General features: G+C 35.3%; 1 protein-coding gene across 4 annotated transcripts in view; it reads left to right on the top strand.

Annotated features, from left to right (window-relative positions):
* CNTN5 (contactin 5) overlaps positions 1-25,163 on the top strand; it is a 603,752-nt gene that overhangs the window by 82,715 nt on the left and 495,874 nt on the right. The gene's annotated exons all lie outside the window — the stretch shown is intronic.

Genomic DNA, 25,163 nt, shown 5'->3' with positions numbered 1-25,163 from the left:
AATGTGCAGGTAGCACAGTCTACACTGAGCATGTGACATGCTTTAGCTTAACTTCAGACTCAAAATCAGGTACATTAGTATTGCTTGCTTTTTCCATTAATATATACAAAGCAGAGACAATATGCTTGCACTTCTGAAACAGAAGAGTCTTACTGATGAAAGAAATGGGAAATCTAACTTCTGTTTTGTGTAGTGAAACTCTCTGAGGAATATTAACTTGTCTAGTAGTTTTATTATTTAAGAGACTTGGCATATTTAGTCTTCCCAAGTGGCACTTTTTTTCTGTATGGAAATATAAACTAAACTTGTAATACTCTCCCTTTTTAATAGACCTCTCAGCAAAAATCAATATTTTCACTGCCTCTCTTCATTCCTGAAAACCGGGAAGGCATTAAAATTTCTGCGCTCACTTTTTATTGTAGTCTGAAATACTCAGCATTTAGCTTTTGTCTCATTTGGTACTCTCTTCAATGGATTAATGTCTGTAGATTACCTTGGAAACAACCAGGGATTTGGCTAGCAAACTAAGAACTGGAAGATCTGTACAAAGTTACTCAAAATTAGATTTTTAACAATTATTTTGCATTCAAAAAGCTCTGTAGTTGTCTAATTCTTTCATTTTCCAAGACTGAAACTTCTGTGTGTGTGTGTTTTCTCTATTAGTGAGGTTTCCAAATTTTTCTATTTTGGCTGATATCCACAGCCCCCCAAAAAATCTCCATAAAGCTGGTAGCTTCTATGTGTTAAATACTAGTCATTCCCTGTTCCTGGTAGGACCTCACTTTGAAAATGTGAGTTTCTAAAGTAAAGTGGAGTTAAGTCTATCTTCCTCATTTCTTTAACCATATGATTATATTCTCACTGGAGTTAAATGAAATTTAAATCCCTACCCTTGTTTGAATTCAAGGCTTCTTAGTTTGAATCCAGTCTCCCATGACAGGCCCTCAGCCACTGTCAAATACTCTGATTGCTTCAAGGCTGCAGAATTTAGATTGTTTCATTGACTATATCAAGGCAATGGTAGCACTGTCTTCTCAGAAACTGGATTTCAATGTACAATCAGTAAATGCCATTCCTTCATTTGCTGTTCATGCTGGCTAACATCATGGCTTTTGTAAATCTCTGTCTCAGCTCTTAATTTTTACAAAATCCTCTACAAGGATGTTTGGCATGTAAGACTCAAGTATGATTTCTTCCAAATGAGCAAGACATGCATTTGCCTTTACTTCATCTCTACACTGTCCTAGCTCTGCAATGGAATTAATGCTACTCCCTAAGAGATATATTCAAGATGCGAGGTTCTCAGACACTGCAGTGTTGAAGCTATAAAAGTTTTTTTAATTAGATAATATGTCTTTCACCAATTTGAAATATGTATGAATGAAGCAACTTCTTAAAATTAAGGCTGAATTGCACCCACAGCTGTTAAACATCACACTGGTTGTACCATTTAGTTCTTGCTTTGGCAGGGTATTTATCATGGACCTAAATTTAAGTCTTAATGAATTAGATTTAATCTCTTTGGTACTTAGGCACATTCTTGAGTTCTTTGCTGAGCAGAGACTTGAAACTGAACAACAAACAAGTTAAGTACACCCAGCAGAATCATTGGGTTGTTGTTCCACAAGACTGGAAAGCTGACTTTGGCATGAAGACCCGTTTACTTAATTAAATCTCTTAATAAGTAGACCTCCTTTATGACTTTTACATAACTAACAAGCTTAAGTACTACAGATGATTTTTTCCTCAATATTATTGAGTAATTAACATTTAATTCTAATTAAATCTCATAATTTCCTGTTATGGTTAGCACAGAGACCCGGTTCCAGAATGCTCAATGCAAGCTGCTTTGCTTCACTAAACAGGTACTGCAGAGAAATAATGCTGCCCCAGAAGACTTCTCTGTGCATTCAGTTAGAACACAAAGTTGCTGACTAATTTATACAAGTAGATGTCTTTCATATGGAATATATGGGTTTGGTTTTGATTAGTACCTATTTCAACACTTGTATTAAAATACAGAAGGACTGGGATATATTGCTCTCCCCCCCTTCCTTCACTGGCAGTTTAAAATGAATCCAAAATGCAGTACTTAAACATAGCAAAACCTAAATCTGGCATAAAATATTACACCCAAAAAGTAAACAGAATGTCTATTTTGTTTAATGTGCAGTCTTTCATGTCAAAAATGCAGATAATTTTTTGCAACCTAGATTTCTAAACTATAGCTGTGTAAAATATAAACACATCAGTTCAGTGATTAGCTGAACCCTAAGTAACCTGAAATTAATGGATGCTTTAAAGAACATTTATCCTAACTCAAAAGGCATTGGACAAGATCTTCTTTTTCATACAACTTTCAATTTCTGTGCAAAATAGATATTACTTTGATGTTTCTGATATGGTGACAAGTTTTTGTGATCTTGGATAGATGTAAACAAATCAAGCGTTCAATTAGAAGTTGATATGATTCATTAGAAAGATCTGGGTCCAGTATGTCTGTATGCTCTGTGCCTGCAGAATCCGACAAAGTCTTCCCACTGAAATTGCTACCAGAATATTTAAATCCACAACCTGATCCTTCTTACAAATGTGCCTGAAGTATGAAACTGTGTCTGCAGTGGTAATTTTCCATGGCTGCTGTGTAGCTGCTCCAGAGCAACCAATTCTAGAGCATATTGTACCTCTTGCCATGAAGAGATAAACTTTGATGCCATCATTAATAGAGGTTCAAAATAGATCCAAGTTCTTATTTCCACAGCAGGAAATCCAGGTGCTTTAAAGAAGCTGCAATCTTGGAGCTTCCAGATTCGTACAGGCAATTTCTGGCAGGAGCCATAGGGATTTGTGTTTAGAGTCAGTTATCAGTGCAGGGCTGCTGGAAATCTTCGCCCCAGTGATTTTCGAGCTGCAATTAATGGTTGAAGAATTGAAACCAGTGTCAATGGCACAGCACAGCTGTGTTGTCTAGAGGCTGTGTTTCATTTCAGAATACTCTTCTCTGTTATTTCATGGCTGGGCACAGGGAAAAGGTATGAGATACCTGCAGGTGTCCATCCACCCTGCTAGCTATGGGAGCTGCTTATCACAGAACACCACGGTGAAGCACTGCTCCCAGGTTAGACATGATTACTTCTGCCTCAGCAAAGCTTTATACAATAGTACTGGTGATGCTCTACCAGAAGTCATTAGGAAATATTTCTTTGCCTATCTGTCTTACATTTTTATTTTTTTCTATTTTTTCTTTGTCTTTAACATTACCGCATCTATTTTCTGAACAGTTGTTTTTCATACCTCTTTTAAACCCATTGCAAATTCTTTGTGGCAGGCATTAGTCACTCAGCATGTTTTGCAAAGTGATGTGTATGCTTACAGTCCTCTCTAAGCAAAAAAAAAAAAAAAAAAACCAATAAAATATATTGAAAGATTTATTTAATAAGGAAATTTCTTCAAATAGGATAAAATAGTTAGCAGCAAAATTCTCATTTAATCTTACTAGATCGTGGGATAACTCCTATGACTGTGAGATTACTGACACCACTGTGAATATTGCTGTTTTAATTGTTTGCTAATTAGCAGTTCATGGGGAAGACCAAATTGCTGCTTGGCATGCTGCATCGTGGCCCCCCTGTCTCCTACACCCCATCTGTTCTTCCCATCTCCACTTCCACTAACTGTGAGCAGGGGACTATGCTTGCTCATGGACTCAGATGAGAAAGCAAATTTTGCCAAGAAGAAGTCGGATTTGGCTATTCTGCACATTTAAAGCATAGCTGAAGAAGGTTTTCCTCACCTCTCTTCCCTAAAATAGCATTACACTAATATAATAAAACCCCTCTAGTGCCAGCTTTCAAGACTTCAGACCAGAGATACAAGCAAAGAAACAACATCATGGGGGAAACAAAAACAATTTTAAAAAATAAATCTGAATAATAGGTTTCAGACTAACAGAGTAGTTTTCTTTGCTGTTTCTATAGCCACAAAGTGGTATACACATGAGAAAACTAAAAATGGCAAAATGCAAGCATCAACAACTACTTTGAATAAACATGAAATATCACTGACATGAAACAGGTCCCTACTCCCATTTCATGTCATTGTTTGAAATGCAAGAATTTTATTTTGATCTCACAGATCCAGTTGTTATTCTCCAAAATCATAAAAAAACTGGCATTAAAAAACTGGCATACATTGTACCTTACACCTGACCTTTAACCAGTATTTCTTTAAAAGCTGTAAATTACATGGCCTGTCAGAAGTGAATCTGTATAGTGAATGAATAACAATGAATCATTCTAAAACAAGAACATTAACTCAACCCCAGTTAAAATCAGGACAGTCTCTAATTCAAATCAGTGGTCTTCACATTAGTCTGACAAGAATTGCCTGTTTTGTGAAGGATCATAGAGGAAAAGCTGTATAGAACCACTTTGCAGAGGCATTGCTTTTATGAGCCATGGAAACTTCAGGTGAGGCTCCAGACAAGGCAAGAAAATGTCTCAGGAAGGTGACAAACATAATTCTGAGCATCTCTCTGGTGAGCTGTTAAGTTCGTTAGATGTAGAATATAATTAATGAGTTATTATGGTGTAATATTACCAGAAAATTTCCATGTTGCTTAATAGTTGCACTCCTGTCCTCCATTTTCTTGTTATTATTCCATCATGAGATGGAACACTGGGTTGCAGATATGAAGCAGTGTAACTGACACATATCAAAAAAAGGAGTTTAGCATTTAGTTCTGTGTTGACTAACACAAGTCATGAATCCCCAGTTGGGGGATTCATGCTTTGCTTAAAATAAAATACACTTTAGACAATCAAGTGACCAGGACACCATCACTAATAAATTCAGACTGCTGTGTGACAAATACACAATTTGGGAAGATTTGCTCTTTTTGTTAGGGGGCAGTGGGTTGTTTTGGTTTGGATTACAATTTTTTTTTTTTTTTGAGAATGCTTTTACTTGGTCAGGAAACTGGAAACAAATAAGCAGAAAAGATGTTTTAGTACACTTTGAGCAGCAGCACAGATATTCTGCACTTACTGGAACTGATGCTTAAGTATTCTGTCTTTCATTCACTGGCCATGCCTAAGTATCTTGACAATAGTTCCTACCTATCTCCTTCAGTATGTGCCTTATACCATTTCACACATTCAGAACTTTTAATACAGAGAGAGACAGACATTCTTCCTCAGAGATTATCTCTTCCTAGCCAAAGACAGAGAAAATGTATTCACACAGTTCCTCCTGTATCTATTCACTTTGTATAACAATGTCTTCCAATGGGTGCTGCAATATTATATCTGCTATTCAGAAGGAATTGAAAGAACAGATCACCCAGGATTATACTCCTTTCTTTTAGATAAATCCCAGGTGTGACAATACTGTCAACAAGCACAAGTCCTTTTATCCTCTACAGGTTAAAAAAGATAGAGGTTTTTTTGTCTTCCCTGTTCAACAGATGTGCTAAACCAGCCAGTGATATTATAAAATGCTAAAGGCTTAAATGCCTGACATATGCTGGTGATGCACAGCTGTACCTATTGTTTTATCAGGCAACAGAAAACACTGCCATCCAGATTCTCATTGCCTGGAGAAATAAAGCACCAACCAGATATTAGTGACATAAACACAAAGAGGAGCTAGATAATGATAAAAGGAATAGGAAGTTTCTGCAGTATTCATAGATGTAATGTCCCTCAAAGACATGAATATTTTGCATTGGGTAACAATTGGAGACAAAAAAATAAAGCATCAGCAGTTGGAGGAAAGATGGAATTTGAACACTTCTACTTCACAGGAAACACTAAGTGACACAGGTGTGATGTAAAGAAATACCTAGCATTTCTTCTCCACATTTTTGATCACTTAACCTTTTTCTGAGGTGGGGAGGAATGGCAAAGCCAGACAGATGCAAAATGTCATTATGATCAGAATTTTAATAATCTCCTCTCTAGTTTTACCACTAACAGGGTGGAATGACAAACAAACACTTCCTTCTGGGATTTTACTTCCATCTGAGTGCTGATATTTGGTGTTGAAAGCAGTGGCAAAATCAGTAGACTTGGACTGGCTGCTCCAAGTAACAGTGAGCCACAACACTTCAAAAAGTGAATAAATTTTTTATTCTTCGTGTTTCATATCAAAGATATTGAGATCCTATACAGGATCTGGCTTAGTATGGATTGGCAGACTTATGCATGCAATTTTCACTAAAGCCACATTTACAGTGCTGAGAACTGGGTATGAATTTATTCAAGCAGAAATCCAACAAAGGTTCTGCAGTTTCCCTCAGAGTATACAGATCTTTTATTCACATTAACCTTTTTATGTGAGAAGACAAACATGCTTCATGGAACTCAAATAAGACCTTTACATTGATAAGAGAATTTAATTCTAACCATTTACCACAGATTAAGAATGTATTACTGACAATATCCATCTGGAAGGATGTACATACAAAACTGGGTCATATCAACAGCTTTGGCCAGCGATTATGTAGATAAATGCGATAATCTAAATTGAATACCAGTGTATAGATCTTTCTCTAAAAGCCATATTTGGAATTGTTTTAATATTGTTGCCTATTTAATCAACTATTGTAGCCACTCTATTAACCATCTGTTTTAAGCACATGGTGGATATCTGGTGCTTGGATTACAGAATATTTGCAGGCTCCAGATTTTACTAGTCTGGAAATAATTTGGGTAGATGAAGGCTTTATTAGCAAATAAAAGCTAGAAACTTGAGTTTTCCTTGCTTTCTGAACTTTGTGATATTCAGGTATGTACCTCAAAACCAAATGGTAATTCAGTATAGATTCTGCTATGTTGTTGCTCACAATAAAAAATAGTCCTGTCAAAAGCAACTGGTTTTGTTCCAAATTATCTATGATGAAACCAGTGTGGTTTAAAGTCTTTTGGAATTGGTCATTTTTCTCAGTAATATTTTTCCTTTTTATAATAAGTTTCTGATTGAAGACCAGCTTCTTCTGAACACTAAGAGGTATAGAACAGATGTTAATCCTGTCTCATAACAAAGTTGGTGGCTGAGTAGCTATCTAGAGTACAAAAATATAGTAGTTTTCTCTGCCTGAGGTCTGAGTACAATGTAGTCAGGAGACACAAAACAATATCTTGATTTAATAAAATTTGTTCAAGTGTTGAATGTGGAAAGAAAAAGTCACACAGTCAAATGAAAATCACCAAGCAATATGACAACATGTATAATCCAGTAATAATGACATTTTATCTGGAAAGGTTAAAAAAATTATAATAATAATCATGGTTTTCATAGAATCAGCCAAACATAGAAGGAAGAGAAGACTGGTGATACCATAGGAAATGAAATATTGTTTAACAGTGAAAAGTTTCTTCTTATAAATCAGTTTAAGACATTTACTGTAGGTGTTGATAATTCAGTCTCTCAGAGAACCATTTAAAATCGTCTTTTCCGTGTTTGTCTCACAGAAATCATTGTTAAACAGAATCTAAAGAGTTTACTGACTTCACAATGGAAGATTATGACTCAAAAATCAATTATTGGATTCCAATTGCAGTCAATTGTGAAGATCATTTAAGAAATAAGAAATAAAAAGAAATATCATAATGACTTATTAAAAATTTTTAAATACTTCATCAAGAGTTTTAGTTTTATTACCATAAATCAGAAGATAAATTCCAATGCAAATGAAGAAAAATCCCGCATTTTCTGAAAGTGGAAAACTAGAGTGGCAGAATAAAGGATGTCTTTAGCGATGATTAAATACTTAATGAATCCACTTTACTCATTTTGCTCATCTCTGCAGACTTGTGTTTAAACTTTCCTGAGTCTTTCTTAGATCTAGTCAGGAAGGCTTCCTCACTTTTTACAAAGTGACTGCCTAAGTGTTTGTGTTTTAGATTTCTTCTTTCATAAAAAGTCTTAGCTGCCTGGCTCCATTTTCACTGCCATATGGAGCAGACACACAGACGTTTTCAGCCCTCAGCTTTGCTTCCTGGGTATGGGAACATAGGAAAACTCTTTCTGAGCTGGTCCTGCTACCATTAAAAGAGGATAAAACTCAGTTTCAGGTGGATCAGGGAGTGTTCTCAAGGACCAAATATTCTCTTCTTTCTTTCTTTCTTTCTTTCTTTCTTTCTTTCTTTCTTTCTTTCTTTCTTTCTTTCTTTCTTTCTTTCTTTCTTTCTTTCTTTCTTTCTTTCTTTCTTTCTTTCTTTCTTTCTTTCTTTCTTTCTTTCTTTCTTTCTTTCTTTCTTTCTTTCTTTTTCTTTCTTTCTCTCTTTCTCTCTTTCTCTCTTTCTTTCTCTCTCCTTCTCTTCTCTTCTCTTCTCTTCTCTTCTCTTCTCTTCTCTTCTCTTCTCTTCTCTTCTCTTCTCTTCTCTTCTCTTCTCTTCTCTTCTCTTCTCTTCTCTTCTCTTCTCTTCTCTTCTCTTCTCTTCTCTTCTCTTCTCTTCTCTTCTCTTCTCTTCTCTTCTCTTGTAGACCTTGGACAAACAAGGTCCTCTAATGAAGGCACCTGAATTTAGTCACTGGAGCATTAGAAAAAATATGACCAACTTTTAGACTCAGGGCATCCTGAAAAAGGACCATATTCAGTGCGGTAATATTAGCAGTGTGGACATAATTTGGATTGTTGAGGAATACATTTGGTGTACACTGGTCAATGGGCAACCTTAGATGAGCTGTGTGTGGTGAGAGCCTGAGCCAAGAGGCCAGAAGTACCACCCTTGGCACAGCAAAGGCTCTGGGGAGCTGTGGCCCAGCCAGGTGACCAGACACTCAGAGACACGGCAGGAGCCAATGACCCCAGACCTTCCTGCATTTACACTGGCAGGGTATAAAAGCCCAGGGTTTCCTTTGTTTGGGGTCCCTCCTCAGAGGCACCAGCTTGAGCTGCTATTTTGTTATTTAGTTATTGCACAAAGATTAAGCTGTTTTAAGGATCGAGTCTTCTGAGACCCTGCTGTGGGAAATCCAGGGTCGAGAGGGTAATGCAACTCAAACTAAACATGACTTGTTGATGTGGCTTCTGGATGGTCAGACAGGGAACTTTCCTAGACATGGAAATATGTATGAATTGAATCAAAATCAAATCACTTTTAGTTCTACCAAAAAGAAAATGAGAAAGCCAGGAAGATTGTATAGTACATCTGTAATTACCTGCCTATGAGGCTCCTGATAGTTTCCTGTCTTTGGAAATGAGCAACAGAATCTTAATCACGCTGATGTCATTGTCTTGTCTCCTTTTATATGGGACTAAATTAATCTGAAATTCATTCAGCCTATATAATTACTTATATATCTTAATTTTGTATCTCTGAGAATCTGGACAGAGTAGGATTATCTCATTCTCTTAGCAGACACAAACATACATCTGATTTCTTCACTGAAGGTTTAGCATCTACACCTGGTCTAAAAATTGATTGTTCCTCTTATAAGAATAAGTATTTGTAGATCCCAACTCATTTCACAGATTCACAGAATATTCTGAGTTGGAAAGGGCCCAAAAAGATCACGTAGTCTAACCCTTAAGTGAATGGTGCATATGGGGATGTCAATCTAGAATAAGACAAATTATATTCAGAAGGGATCATTTCCCTTGCTTGATTATAAGAGGAACCCAGCTGAGTAACTGCTGTACACAACAAACCTGTGTGTGTCTAGGACAGGCTGATATAAATTTTTATAAATTCTCACTGCAATTGAAATAAGCTCAATATCTAATGTTAGTAGGAACTCTAACACCTTTCACAGTTTTATTGTGGTGATTAAATTGTGGTAATTCTCATTTTCTTAAATCACCCCTCTGGTGAGGGAGCAAAAGCTGAACAGGGTGAAAAATGTGGGGATTTTGAAATATCCGGGGGTTACTATTGACTACTCTGAATAAATCAGGAGAAAAAGTGATCGAGGAAATTAGTTAGAGGTCGTGATGGAGAAGTGGCAGCACTGTAGCCCAGACAACTGAGTAGTAATTTATAGTACTCATTCATCATTTCTGTTTAATCACAGAACCTGAAGCATAAAAGTAAATGTCAAAGCAAATTTAAAAACTGAATTAAATGCAGATGACTGTGTGACCTGTCCCATCACACAGCCTTTGAGGCCAATTAGCACAGATGTAAGTTTAAGAGATACATTTACTTAAATATCTCTATTTAACATAACTCACTGAAAATAAAAATGAAGCACTAAAATTATATATATTTACTTTACCTAACCAAGTCCTTCCTATCAGTGATTTCTGTGCAGTATTAACATGAGATAAATTCAAGTAAACAGAAGAAACATATTCTATAAAAGATAGGACAGAAGCCTTTCGGTATGCCACTGTTTACTTTTGATGGATAAGGCATTCAAGACAGTAGCTTTCATTTCCCTAATTTTCTGTTCAGGTGTTGAAATTCACAGGTGGGCACTTATTCAAATAGTTCTGTTGTTCATCACTATTACATTCATTATATTTAAAGTAACTGCAAGTTCAAAGATGGAAATGGGAAGCAGAAGGGATAATTAAGTTCCTAATGTGGAAGCAGCTATATGAGGGATTAGCACAGGGAAAGTGGAAAACTTGTCTATATGACACAGGCCAGTCTGCCAGCATTTTAGGTTATCTGATAAACAACTCCAGACATTTAAAACTCACAAATTTATATTCAAAACTAAATAGGGCTTGGCAATGATATTTTGTTCATTGAAATGTTGTGCCACACTGGAATCAGCTCGTGAAATAACTTGTTAACCACTGTCCTGAAGCAATAAACATGAAATTAAAACATGTTCAGTAGTCTATATCAATCATAGGTTAACATTTCCAAAAGAGCTGTCCTGTAAACGAGTTTAATAAGCATAGTCTAGAATACAGACAGAAAGTGCAAACATGAGCAAAAAGTAACCTTTAAGAGACAAAACATGAGGGAATAAGACAAGAAAAACTTCAGACCATACTTATAGCACATGATATCAAATGAAAATCAGTGGCTTCAGTATTCAGGTCTGTTAACCTTATTAAAAAGAAAAAAACAAACAAACATATAATGCCCTTCCAAAAGACTGGATTACAAAATTATATTCTATATACTGAGACAGGAAAGTAAGATATTCAAAGCAAGTAAAATTAGAAATGCTGAATGTGATTACCTACTCCATTATCCTCAGTGAAAACGCTTCAGCATGCCTGTGCACTCACCATATGTACGCTCACTCACCTTCTCATAAGCCATCATCTCAATGCAGTTACATTGCCAACTAGAGATGTTCTATATGTACTAATCCTGAATGAATACAAGGTTTATAAGTCCTTTCCCCTTTGGCTCCCAATTAAAGGTGGACAAGAGAGAGGGAAAGAGTGCTAGGACTTTTTTTAGCTGTTTCCAGTTGTAGTGGCTTAACCCTGGCTGGATATCTGGAACCTACCAAAACCTCTCTATTATTCCCCTCCACTACTAGGCAGGGGATAGAAAATATAATGAAGGGTTCATGAGTTGAGATAAGAATAGAGAGAGATAACTTATCAACTACCATCATGGTCAAAAAACAGACTCAAATTAGATATACTGACTAAATGTACTGGTAACAAAATCAAAGCAGGGTAATAAGAAGACAGACCTTAAAAACACCTTCCCCCTTCACCCTCTGTCCTTCTCAGATTTATCTCCTTCCTCCACAGCTGTGCGGGAGGATGCGGAAGGAAGTCTACAGTCAGTTCATAACATGTCATTTCTCCTGCTGCTCAGGGAGATGAGTCCTTCCCCTGCTCCACTATGGAGTCCCACCCATGGGAGACAATTCTCCATGAACTTCTTCAACTTGAGTTGATCCCAGAGCAACAGTTTTCTATGAACTGCTGCAATGTGGACTACTCTTCCACAAGGAGCAGTCATTCAGGCACAGACTGTTCCTGTGTGGGTCCCCCACAGGGTGAAAAGTCCTACCAGCACACCTGCTCTGGTGAGGTATCCTCTTTCCTGAGTCTGCAGGTCCTGCCAAGACCCTGCTCCAGCAGGGACCTCCCATGGGCTTGCAGCCTCCTTTCAAACATACACCTGCTCAGTGTGGGCTCCAGCTCCTTCAGGGGCTGCAGGTGGATCTCTTTTCCCTCATGGACCTCCACATGCTGCAGGGGATCAGTTGCCTCACCATGGTCTGCACAATGGTCTGCAGGGGGAATCCCAGCTCCAGTGCCTGGAGCACCTCCTTCTCACCCTTTCCACTGGCCTTGGTGTCTGTAGGGTTGTTTCTCCCACATATTCTCACTTCACTCTTCTCTGGTCAATAACCTTTTATTTTTCTCCTTCTTCTTGAATCTCTTATCACAGAGTGTAACCATCATTTCTGATTCCCCCAGTCTTGCCTGGAGCACATCCATATTGCACCTGGCTGGCATTGACTCTACTGGACATGGAGAAATCTTCCAGCAGCTTCTCACAGAAGCCACTCCTGTAGCCCTTGCCGCTACCAAAAACTGGCCATACAAACCCAATATACCAATGCACAAAAATTCATAATATAATTACACATACTGAGATTACTGAGTTGGCCCTAATGAGTCCTTTTGCAAGTTTTTTTCAATTAGATTTTTGTTGTAGACAGATTCCTCAGCCAAAGTCACACCTTTTTAATGGTAACATGAGTAGACCACTATGTGGTTATCAGAAATGTGCTAGATCAAAAGTCAAAGGTAGTAATCTCCCAGCTACTGGGCCCTATCTCATTTCTGCTGGAAAAAAATCACACTTCAGATGACGAAAGTCTATCACATGACCAAAAATGTAGTAACTCTTTTAGTTATAAACAATTTATTTAGATTTTCATTCCAAAACCAATTATGATCATAGTATTAATTTTGTCTGCAGTTCTTTGATTGCTTTAAGTTGAGCACATGCCCTTTAATATCACTTCAGCTAAAACACTCTGTAACTGACCCAACACAGAATAGGATAAATACAGTGTAATCACATATATGTCAAGTAAATCTTTACTTAATTTTTTTTTTTAAATGTTGTGAATTTCCTAACAAGTCTTAAACTGTAACATCAGTTGAAGTTTCTTTATCATTGACATTAAGGCTTTTCCCAGTAAACTTGCTCATTAGTAAATTATAGAGGTCCTTGGTAACATTCAACCTGTTCATAAAATAGTTGTAATATTAATAATTCATGGCAGAAATTAATGGGGTTTTTATCTTTATTAATTCTGCAATCTATCACAAAAAATTTATTTTTAATTAATGAAAAAACAAGATTATAAGCAGAATTAATTTATTTATTCCAAATACTAAGATCTCACAGCATAGGTAAAGTAATACCTAAACCTAGCATATTATTACTTTTCGTTTTATAACTGAATCATACATTTTTAAAGGAAATAAATTACTTTTAATTCTAAGATAATGTTGAATGACATTTCTTTTTCAAAAGGGCAATCCAACTTAGAGCAGATCTTCTGCTACGTGGGAGATAACCTCTAAGGAGCTGCTATGTCTATAAGGAGAATGTTTTTTTAATACAGTTCTGTCTTTTAGCTTATCTCACAGAGGATATTAAAAGGAAGAAAGAAAAAAGCTTTCTCATAACTATATTACAAAAAAAACCAAACAAAAACCCCAGACAGTAAGTTCTCTTTCTCTGCTTGATTCCCAAGGATTTATTAAAGTTTTATCCCCATCATTTCCAATATTAGTACACATGCTTAACTGTAGACAAGGTTTCCCTGTGGTAGGATAACCAGGAAAATATGAAAAGAGCCCTCAGTGGATTTCTTATTGTTCAGAAAATGTTCTTAGTAAACAGCTTTCTTTTTCATAGTGCTTTGCATTTAAATAATTTTTTATATATGTCAAAAAGTGATAGCTGGTTCTTCTCACACATAAAAAGCAAACAAAAGAAAAGAAAACTATATTGTTTTCCTTTTTGCTAGTTACTTTCATCCACCCCAGAATAACTATGACATTTAGAATATGTGGAGTCTCTAAAGAAGAATTTTCATTATTTATTTTTTTGAGAATAAAGGCTATAATAAATTTCACATGGCAGTTTTTTTCAGCATGCCTTTTTTGGATGATCATAGCTTTGCCTTCTGGCCTCAAAATATATGATCATCTGAGTTTCCTCTTCATCCTATGTCTCCTGGGGCTAGAGAGAGAACAGATAGCTTGTAATGATATTGTGCTCTTTCAACTTTATTTCTATGCAACTAAGCACATCCTTCAAAGCTTTAGGAAAGAGCTTTCTGATTGTTTATTTACTTTTATTTTTAACGGATGCAAAATTTACTTTCTTCTATTCCTTATGTCTTCTTTCTTCAAATATCACAAGACACTCTCTCCTATAGTTTAAGGATATACCAAAAGATGAATGAGAATTTGATAGAGAAAAGCATGCATCTTGGATTTTTGTTTACCAGAATATAGATATATATTGTCTACTTATTTAGGTTCAAAATTGCCTAGGTTAAAAGTCATCAGGGTTTATACAATCTAATAATCTCACTGCTTAATACCTCAAAGATGTTTTCATTAGCTTAGACTACATAAAAATATATCAGTGTGAACCATAATAGCTGTGTAAACACTGGATGAACTTGAGATATCAGATTTCTTAAAATCTTGGACAGCCCTATTAGTTGCGTGTTTTGGAGGATAAGGAGCAAAATGAATGCAGTTTCAAACCAGAAAGATTTTTTATTAAAGCAAATCTGAGTTAATGATACATCAAAATAAAGACTCTAATATAAAGGTCTTGAAGAATACTTAGCTTTGCAAAGGAAGTCCAGGAGTACTTGTTGCTTCTTAATTATTTTTTTTATTTTTTAATAAATATTTTGTCACACTCATATTTTCTGAAAAATCCTTTTATTCAGGATTTTTCTCCTGGGAAGCTGAGAAGCCTCAGAGAAAAATGAAAACAATAATTATCTCATTTGCTTCTACTGTGTTTTGCTCCTTTGGAATGTGGTTGGAGACTGTTTATCCAACAGGTGATTATTTCATTGGGTTTCTGCTGTAAGTTGTTTTAACTCAATGGCCAGCCAGTGCCAAGCTCTGTCGGGACTCTGGAGAGAGTCACAAGTTTTCATTATTTTCTTTTTAACCTTCTGTAAGTATCCTTTCTGTATTTTTTAGTATGGTATACTTTAGTATTCTTTAATATAATACAGTGTTATAAAATAATAAATTACCCTTCTGAGAACTTGGAGTCAGATTCATCATTCCTTCCTGCCATGAGGGTCCCCGCAAATACAATAATATTTGAATATACTGTTTACTACACCCTTTTTGTGCTCAGAACCATCCCTTTACTAAGGCACCATGAAGTTTATGAGTATTGGAATGTCCCCTTCTCATCCATAGATTAGAGAAGTCAATGAGTGAGCTTTATGGGATTCAGCATGTAGGACTGGTGCAGATCCAGAGGCCAGACCAGGCTTCTGAAAATCTGGCATCTCCTATATCTGGCTCTGAAAGAGTGTAGGGTATATACCCCTCCAGATCTAACTATGGTCAGCCATGCATCCATTAAGCAGGAACATTTGTGCTTCACAGCCCATATTGTCTATCTTAGCCTAAGAAGAGTTGGTATTATCCCTGCCAAAAAGCATACTCTGTCTGTGTATGCTTTGCAATTGAGGTTTCCTGAGCTGCCCAAAATGGAAGCTATGGATTCAGCATTAATGAAGATTGGAGAAAAAATGTAGTTTTAATAAAAGTAAAGAAAACCAATCTATTTTAAATAATTATTTTTTTAATAGCATCAAGTGCTCTTGTACTAGAATGAGTCGATGACAGAATTTGAAAATATTATTGGTGACTATTAAACCTCAGTAGGAACATTGTCCCTGATTATCATAGAGTTTTGAAAGATGAATCATATTTATGTATAGTTAACATTTTAATGGCAGTGCTGAAATATTTGTGTAAAAGCATTTTGAGGTTGTTTCACAATAACCTGAGAAAACATATGGTCTAAATGTTTCTAGGCTTTGTTTCTTCTGTCCACTTCTGGGTGTCAAAAGGTTAGGAGATAGAGAAATCACTGGATATGTAACACTGTTTCTTCTTTTAAATAGCTGAATAGTATTTTGTTGGGATTTTGGTGGTTTTTTTGGTTTTTTTTTTTTTTTTTTTTTTGGTTTTTTTTGTTTGTTTTTTTGGTTATTTTTAGTGAATTGAAAGTAAATTTAAAAAGAGATTGCTGAAATGCAGTTATGGACATATAAACAGCCAGCTTTGTAGAATACAATTTTACTTTTAAAAGTTGTTGAAGAAAACATCTGCTTTTAAAATTTGAATTGTACATATGGTATTAATACTTTTTACCAGGTAAGTTACTTATATGATCAATGTCTGTCACATCATTGTGCTTTACATATATATTTTGAAAAATTACACGTTGGAAAGAAAACCCCCTTGATGCTATGAAATATGAAAAGGGGCAGTTTTGCTTAGTGGCTCTTCCATCCACAGACACAGTACAGAATCTAGTTAAAGGCTGTATTACAGTGCATCTGTTTTAAGCAGATGTATGGTTTTTGTCATCAGCAAACACCAAAAAAAAGCAAACACCAACACAAATGACCAAATCCATATGCTTCTGACACTTATCTTTGTCACTTGTGTAGCATAAATTATACTGAGTTAACTTAGCATATTTTAAAAATAAATGGGTTTTGTTCATATTTTTTCCTCAGTGTTATTTTTTGTTTCATCTTCCACTAATGGGAGTTCATTGCTCTCAAGTGGCAACAGAATTGGAAAAGCACAGTAAGCTTTTAAAAATTGTGCAGTCTTGCAGAAAGTTACACTTCTGTGTCTCTTTTAGAAGGCTTGGTTTGCAGGGTAGGCTATACCAGCCAATTACATGCACAGCCTGGCCAGTTTGCCGACTCACTATGAGTCCTATCTGTTGTAATGAGCTTGATCAGACTCTAAATTAGGTTTCTACATTTTTATGCTGATTAAATTATTCCCTTGTATGTGATTCATGATATAGTAAAGTAAAGATTGAGGAAAATATGCCAATAATTTTTGCTATCAGTAATATTTCTAAAGTACCAATTGCATAAAAAAAATAACATTAGAAGTTGCTGTTAGCAATATTTCCTCCATTCTGTGTCTCTGTTTTCCCTCACTTGGCTTTAGATACTGCTGTAGATTCTGGCTGTTTCTGTAGGCATTGATACATACTCTGGTTTAGAAGCATGAGCTCAAGACTGGCTTGCATAAGTAGCTTGCAGGATTCAGATTGCAGGAGGACTTTATTAACAGTTTAGATAAACTATTGATTGAAAGCACACAACTAAAGTTTGTTCTGCTGGCAAGAAAAAAAGTCAGCTACCTTCCAGTATTAGTTTTTTCTGGTCCTGTGATTCTTTGTTTTCAAGGTAGTAGAAACAAAATCGTGGACATCCAACAAATTCTTGCAGATCTCATAAATCTCATCATTCAGGGTCTAACTTTTCCTCCTTTTGCTTAAGCAAAAATTGAGGTTCCATATCTTCTTTGGGTCACTGCTTTCAGCATTTAACTATCTACATAATCATACCTATTTTCCTAATATCAAACCTACTTTTCCCTTTTAAACTCATTTGTTCTTGTCCTGTCCCCCGTGGACATGGAAAATAATTGCTTACCAATGAAACACTCTTTATATTGGCAGAAGATGAAATAATAAAATACAGTGACTAAGAGAGTCCACCTGATGCCCTCAGAGATCTTTCCATTGGAACTTCCCTTGCAGATTTCATATATCTGGAGAAATACTGCTATTATTATCAGAGGCTGAAATTACTGTAGCTATTACCTTGAGTGGAATTAGTCATCTTTCCTTGGGTGGAATTAGTCATCTTCTAGGGTTTTGAAGTTTTTTTGCAACTTGCTTTTGCTCCCACAGAACTCATGCTAAAAAGATGTAGGTATGTATCTTATATAGTATAAAAATATATATGTAATAATTCCCAGCTGTTAAAACTTATCACATCTTTGTGTATATAGGGTCTCTCACTAAAACAGGGAAGGAATATATAATTCAACATATATATTCACATCTGAAAAATCTCAGAATTTTTCTAACATACATAAAAGTCATATTAAAGCACTCAAGTCAATGTAGAATGTTCTCACACACATCCATTGTTAATCTTTGATTTTCTTACATAATTTGTGCACTGCAGATAAAATGGAAAATTCTTCATATTATCCTTTCCTTGATAGTGATTCATAAGTTGGAATACTGTCTTTATATTGATGTTTGTTTGGGATCTACCTATAAACAGAGGCCAGAAAAAATTAAGAGAATAAAAAGTAGCTACATTTATTGAAGGGTCTTCAGGTATGTTTAGAGCAGACAAAGACCACACAAGAGCTACACCCAAAAATGGACAGCAGGTCAAAGGTTTTTACACTTTTATAGATGTGGTTCATTTGCATATTGGGGGCTAATCTTCCAATTACAGCTTCAGGTAATGAAGTCATTTTACCCCAAGTTTTCCCCCCCCAACTCACTTTCGTTTGCATCTCTCAGGGCCTGACACAGTAAGGTGTCCTTGATTCCCAGGCCTAGAGAGTAATTGGTTTGTCTGACCAAAAATAGCTAATACTCTATATGGAGTTAAGAGTTATACGCTAAAGAATTGCAGGATTACAAATATATGAAAAATATAAAAGCTAAAATCCTAAGACATCAATATCTTCTTGAACATCTTAAAAAATCAGTTTCTTCAAGGTTTTCCTAAGCTTTGGTTTAACATGTTTGTTTTTCTCTGTCCTTCTCTCCATTTTTTGATTTTTGTTTAAGTGCAATGTCCCCAGAATCTAAAAAAGTCTTAAATTTGAAAAAAACAATCAACTAAAATTTACATTATCTCCTTGTCTTATGATACAAGTAATTTCTGTTAGGCCTAACCACATTGCATTACTTTTTTTCTGCAAATGTGGTGCTTCACTGACTCATTCAATTAATGATCAATCACAACTCCCTCATCCTTTTGCCTGATATAACTGCTTCATTTTTATCTGTGTATTTTTTTTCTTCTTTCTTTGCATCTTTCCTGATTGAATTTTGTATTTTTATTTTTGAGCTTTTTGTTCAATTTATCAAAATGATGTTTAAATATACTGTTCTACAGAGTGTTTATAAACTCTTATAGCTCATATAATATAAAAATGCTTTTAGTGTATTTCAGTTATTGTGGTCAATATTGTTTTTAACAGGTGTCTAGAATAGACAGATATTATGGTTTCTCTATATAACCTGGATAATAACTCTTTGAAGAAAACCAGCCTTTGAAGACAAGTAATCTTTATGAGTCTCAAAATGGGACTGACATTGAATAATAGAATATCTGATGTTATCAAAGTTGTCGGTGTGAGACTTGTGAGGAATTTATCCTGTCATGGTTCCAGATTTCAGCTGATTTCTAGTTACATCAGCTCACAAGGAGAGCTGCAGTGTTACACTTTTGCCTATCAAAACCAGGAGTTTTTTCATTTTCTAAAGCATTTACTCCTCTGTGCTGTTGAAAGAGTCATTATACTTAATGAGTCTTGTATCTGATCTAGTGCTGCAAAATTTAATAGTGCTGCAGAATTATGGAGATCTAGCCTTGCACAAATCCTGCTTGATATCAAGTATGTTTTTAGGGAGTTCTGGGTTTTTGCTTTGGGTTTGTTTGTTGGGTTTTTTATTTGTTTGCTGGGTTTTTATTTGCTTGTGGGTTTTTTTAAATTTTTATTTTATTTTCAGAGAGAGGTTATTTTACTTGTAAATGGAGCAGAGATGATTTGTATATCATCAAGGGACAAGAGTGGACTACTGAGATGCCTTTTTCTGGAGCCTTTTTCACAGAAAAACTGGTCTTCAGAACTTTCAGAGATTTTGCTATTGCAGAATATAGATGGTTTTGGAAGGCAAAAGAGTAAAGCATGCTGAAAGTACATTAGCTAATGCACGTGTGTGCTGAAATTGTGTCAAGAGAAGTCATGTTGTGGAGGGAAAGAAAATCTCAAAACCACAGGCAACGCAACCACTCAATGAATTCCTGTGGGACATTCAGGTAACTTGGAATTCAAGAAGCAGCTCTTTTTCTTCTCAAGTAAATTTTCAATTTTTCAACTGCTAGTTTGCTCCTTTTTGCCTCATTTAAGCTGTTGCAGGTAAAAGCTGGCCATGTGTAAGTAGAAAGAAGAATCTGCTTTCAAACTTCAGAAACGGTCTGAGAAACTCTAATGAACAAATTGCTTTTACCACTGAGTTTCATTTGTTTTTTGTGTGATAAAAAGATGAGGGAAGGGTGGAAAATAGTTCCTTTTCAGCCCATTGCCCATTCTAAAGGAGTCCTATTGCAAAAATTGGAACAGGTGTCCTCAATTCAATTATACTAGAGATGGCAGAACAGTTGGACTAGGGAGCACAGACCATGACTCCACTGTAGAGAAAACATTGCAGAAAAGATATTTTTTAGTTTTTACTTTAGTTTTTGTTAAGATCACACAGTTTGCTCGTCAAGCTGCTGCACTGTTTTTTGTAGACTTAGGAACGACAAATTACTATCAATACAGTAATTCAAGTAAAAATGTAGATCTAATTTACCCAATATTTCAAACTAAAAAAATGTCATATGATGTTTCTAGTTAGATTACCAGATTGTCACCCATTGTTAATTACTGAGATGTGTCAGGGTATATTTTCTGGCACCCAGTGTCTCACTACATTGATTTTCTGTATAGAGCTGACTCATGCCCAGCACAAGACACAAGCAGAGCAATGGTACCTTAGTACAGAAGTAGTGTAATTAGTGTCATTAATAACATCATTCCAGATTAGGCACTGAAGCAATCTTCCTTTGTTAAACTCTTCTGGTCACTATAACCATCAATAGCTACAAATCACCCAAGTAAAATATGCAGCACTATTTTATTTTTTTCCACGAAATGAGGACAAGTGACTTGGCAGTAATTCAGATAATTGAGCCTCTCTTGGCAAAATTAACCTTTAAATGTTATACATAAATAGATAGACATAAGCAGTCTGTATGAAGTGGTCTTTGGAAAATTGACAAAACCAGTGTGACAGAAACTATCCATACAAACACTTAACAGTCATTCATAACAGTAACTGACTGCACTGTATATGCTGCCTAGCAAATTCATCCAAATTGTGTAGACATTGAAGACTAAGATGTAAGCTACAGATTGAATAGAAAAAAACCCTGATTTTGACACATTTTTTTCTTACCAACTAAGTAACATATATTTTAAAATATTTGTCATGAACAAATTTTAGATCATAGTAGGGATCAAAAGCTGTATTTTCTTTCCCCAAGAATTCAAATATTTCCTTCACATGTTTGTATATCTATGATTCTGTTCCCCTCAGGCTTGAAATATGTAGCTAAATGATCAGTAGTTTTTAATTTAAAAGAAATGGCCTAAAACACTTTGAATCTTCAGAAGTGTTTGAGGTTTTGCATGTAGGAAATTATATTGAAATTCTTATAAATGTTTTTTGTATTCTTTGCACTCTCCTATGGCCCATTCTTTCTTATTCCACTCACTGTAGTAAGCTCATGCACAGATTTGAACAATCTGTACCTGGCATTTTGATGGGAAGCATGCTTAGACCTCCACCATACCAACCATGAACAGGCCACCCTAGTGTAAACAGCAACTTGAACTTGTTATGAGGCATGCTTGTAGTTCAGATTGTTCTGAAAATACTTTCATAAATAGGCATAGGTGCTCACTTCTGGCCAGGTAAATTTTTTGTCAATACCAAAATATTCTAGTGCAACACATTTCTTTTTTTGAAATTCCAAAAAAGCCAAGTGATTGGAGTGAACACGACAAGACAGAATAGCAGTTGACTCATGTATTATGAAACATTTGCCCCATATGAATCTATATAAACTTGTTAGAGTGTTGTGGTAAAGAAAATTCATTCTCATTCTCAAAGGACAAGCTGTATATTAATTTATTTCATGGATTTGAAGCAAAGAAACACTTCAAATTTTAGAGTGTGATAAATATAACAATACTTTGTTCACATTAGAGAGATGTGTGTTTTCTCCCATCGTGAAGGTATACTTATTATTATTGGAGTCAGGTCAATAAACAACTATAAAACTCTAAAATTGATGTTGCCAAGAGAAGTAACCTTCAGTTTGCCTTTTTATTCCTTTATTTTTCTTCTCTACAATTCTATGCACACAAGCATATGTCACTAGGATGATGTATTTCTGAATTTCATTGAAATAAGTGTCTGCCACTGTAGAATACTTTAAAACTGAAAATGTATGAACAAACAAGAACAAAATCTTATAAGGAGGAAGAATTAGAAGAAGACCTCGTGATAGAACAAAAACCAATTTTCAGGAACTTGAAGTGCAAAATTGTATAAATATAAAAATATCTAGCAGAATAATCATCATTATCTCAACTTGGAAAGGTATATTTAATTTTGTATTTCAAAGTTTAAGGCAATCTCTTACAGAGGACAAGTACCTACTAAGGAGCATTCTCTGTCATACTCTGGTTTTGGTTATGGTCCTTCTTGCAGCTAATGTTGCATCCTAGATATTGGAATTAGCCAAATTGTGAATCTGCATATTTGTTTCCCTGTGAAATTAAAATAATATTTTTATTTTTCATTTTCTCATCTGAGAATCTCCCAAATCATTGGAATATGCAGCATTCCTGAGTGTTACTGGAAGTTCTAAAGGTACATTTACACCCACATAGATCTACTAATAAATGTCATATTAATATATCTGTTGAGACTTGAATTTTTGCATGCAAAAGGAGAATATTAGAAACAAAATAGTGATTAGACGGAAAAAAAGTCTCTAAATTATAGTAATGAATTAACTTCTTTTCTGGATGTATCCTAGATATTGCCATATCTGAATAAGGCTTGTTCTATAGGTACATGCATGTTCATCTGGAACACAGGTGTTTGAATTTGTTTTATTTTGCTTCAGAATACAAAGTCTGTTTCAATTTACCATGTACCAACATTGGGTGTTTAAGGAATGGTCAGCTTTTTTATTTTCTAAAGAGTGCATTCATTTATTTTAAACTGAATTTGAAAGTTACTGATCCGACAGTTAATAACATTTGCAGCTAGGTAGATGACGGACATACCACAGTGTATTTAAGTGTGCTTTGTGTATTTGAAGATGGATTTTTTTTGAATGGAATAATCACATAGTTTTCATTATCACTTTGCTTTTAAATTGTGCATCAAATTTTGCTAAGTTCAGCATGCCTTGAGCATTAGAAATTCAGTTTTCAATCATAGTTTAAAGGCATTAAGAACCCTCCTTTTTCTTCTGAAGGACTTCAAGGGCAATTGTAGCAAAGCAATGTCACTCAGGCATGAAAATGTTTTTGTGATTACTAAAGCTTCCCCTCAACGTCTTGTAAAAGAGAGCTCATGGCTGACCAGGCAACCCTGTATTGTTTTTATCATGTAAGAGATCAGAATTTGAATTTGGTAGTCATTTTATCAGTGAATATTGAGAGGAAATTAATTTGATACTCTAGTGTCAAAGTTGCTTGTTAGGAGATTCTTAAGCCAGTGCTTAACATGCCAGTAATGTAAAACTCACGGAGGAATAACAAGGTGTTTGAATATTTCCAGAGGTGCAGGTGGTGCATTGCAATGATACTCAAATGAGAGTCCTGAGGTGAAAGGATAGCAGAGACCAGGGATTTACCTCACTTCATCTTAGACATGTGCAGTGTAGATATCAAAGTCTGAGCCAAGCAGACACCGCTGATCAGATTGCCTTTATAGCCAAGGGAGAGAAACAGCTGCTTTTATAGCTGGATGCATTTGATGGAATTTGGATATCTTGTTTAGGATGATATCATTCCCACCTAAGAAGTATCTTTTTGTTTTCATTGACAATGAAGGAATACAAAAATTACTAGCTTAGATGCAGACATGTAGATAGCTGTGTTTAGTTAAATAAAAGCCACTATGGAACACCATTAATAGTGGCAAAATGCTTTGCAGATCTATTTATTACTTTTTTTTATAACAGTCCAGTGTTATTGAAAATGCACAATAAGAATGTTAAAGTGCATCTGTAAATTCTATTAAAAACTAAAATTGGGAAAGATTATTTCTCTAAAGTAATGTTTTGCTTTTAAAGAAGAAAATTTCAAAACCTAAATCATTAGTTGTCTGCTATGTAGTCTTTTACTGCCTGTTTGAAAAAATGATCATGGATCAAAGGGGCTTCTTGCATTCATCAACACAACAATGTTCTGATGTATAAAAGTAAGAAATAGCTCAGATGAGCCATAAAGAACAAATAAGCAGCATTATCAAAAGCTTGTCAGCAGTAGGTAAATGTGAAGGAGATAGTTTGCAGTCTAAAAAGAAAGCATCACAAATCTTTCAAAGAGGTCAGGCAAGAAGCTGTGAAATACCATCCATGCTTGTATATGTATAAGCATGAAGTGACTTGCACAAATTCCATTTAATGCTAATAACAGTAATATGCACAACTGTGTAATTCAAACAATGCAGTTTATATAGATGCTACATTTTTTAATTGCAATGTGAGCTTAATTGCAATAGCTCTATATTATCACAGTTCTTATTATATTGATTCTTCTTCTACAAGTACTGTATGCCTACAGCTAGCCTCATTCACACTCCCCTGCGGTCCCCTCCTCCTTTAGAAGGGTCTTACTGCTACTTCTTCTAACATAACCAAATGAGTCTGCAGCACTGATTTGTACAGAGGCATTTACATTTGCTCTGGATTGCTCATCATGGTGTGGCTCTTGGTGATGGTCCTGTGCAGGACCAGGAGCTGCACTTGATGATTCTTTTGGATCACTTCCATCTCAGTGTATTCTGTGATTCTGTGATCATGTTATTTATTTCCATATAACTGGTTTATTTCCAAACATCTTATTTCAGTGTTTTAATTACACTATTCATAATTTGCAAAGAGATCTTAAACTGACTTTTTAAAATTGATATTGAGGTTAATTTCTTCAATTAAGCACATAGTCTGAAACATATAGTTTGCCTTTTTGCCAATTTTGTGGAGATGTGAAATTGTTGTCAGTTCTTTCAAAAGTTAAGTAATGCTGTCTCACTGCAAAAGTTTCCATCTTAGATCTCGTTTAAGATAATATAAGTACA

Source organism: Passer domesticus, chromosome 2, assembly GCF_036417665.1.
Source record: "Passer domesticus isolate bPasDom1 chromosome 2, bPasDom1.hap1, whole genome shotgun sequence".
Taxonomy (NCBI): domain Eukaryota; kingdom Metazoa; phylum Chordata; class Aves; order Passeriformes; family Passeridae; genus Passer; species Passer domesticus.
The sequence above is the reverse complement of the archived record's forward strand: the minus strand, read 5'-3'. Positions and strand labels throughout refer to the sequence as shown.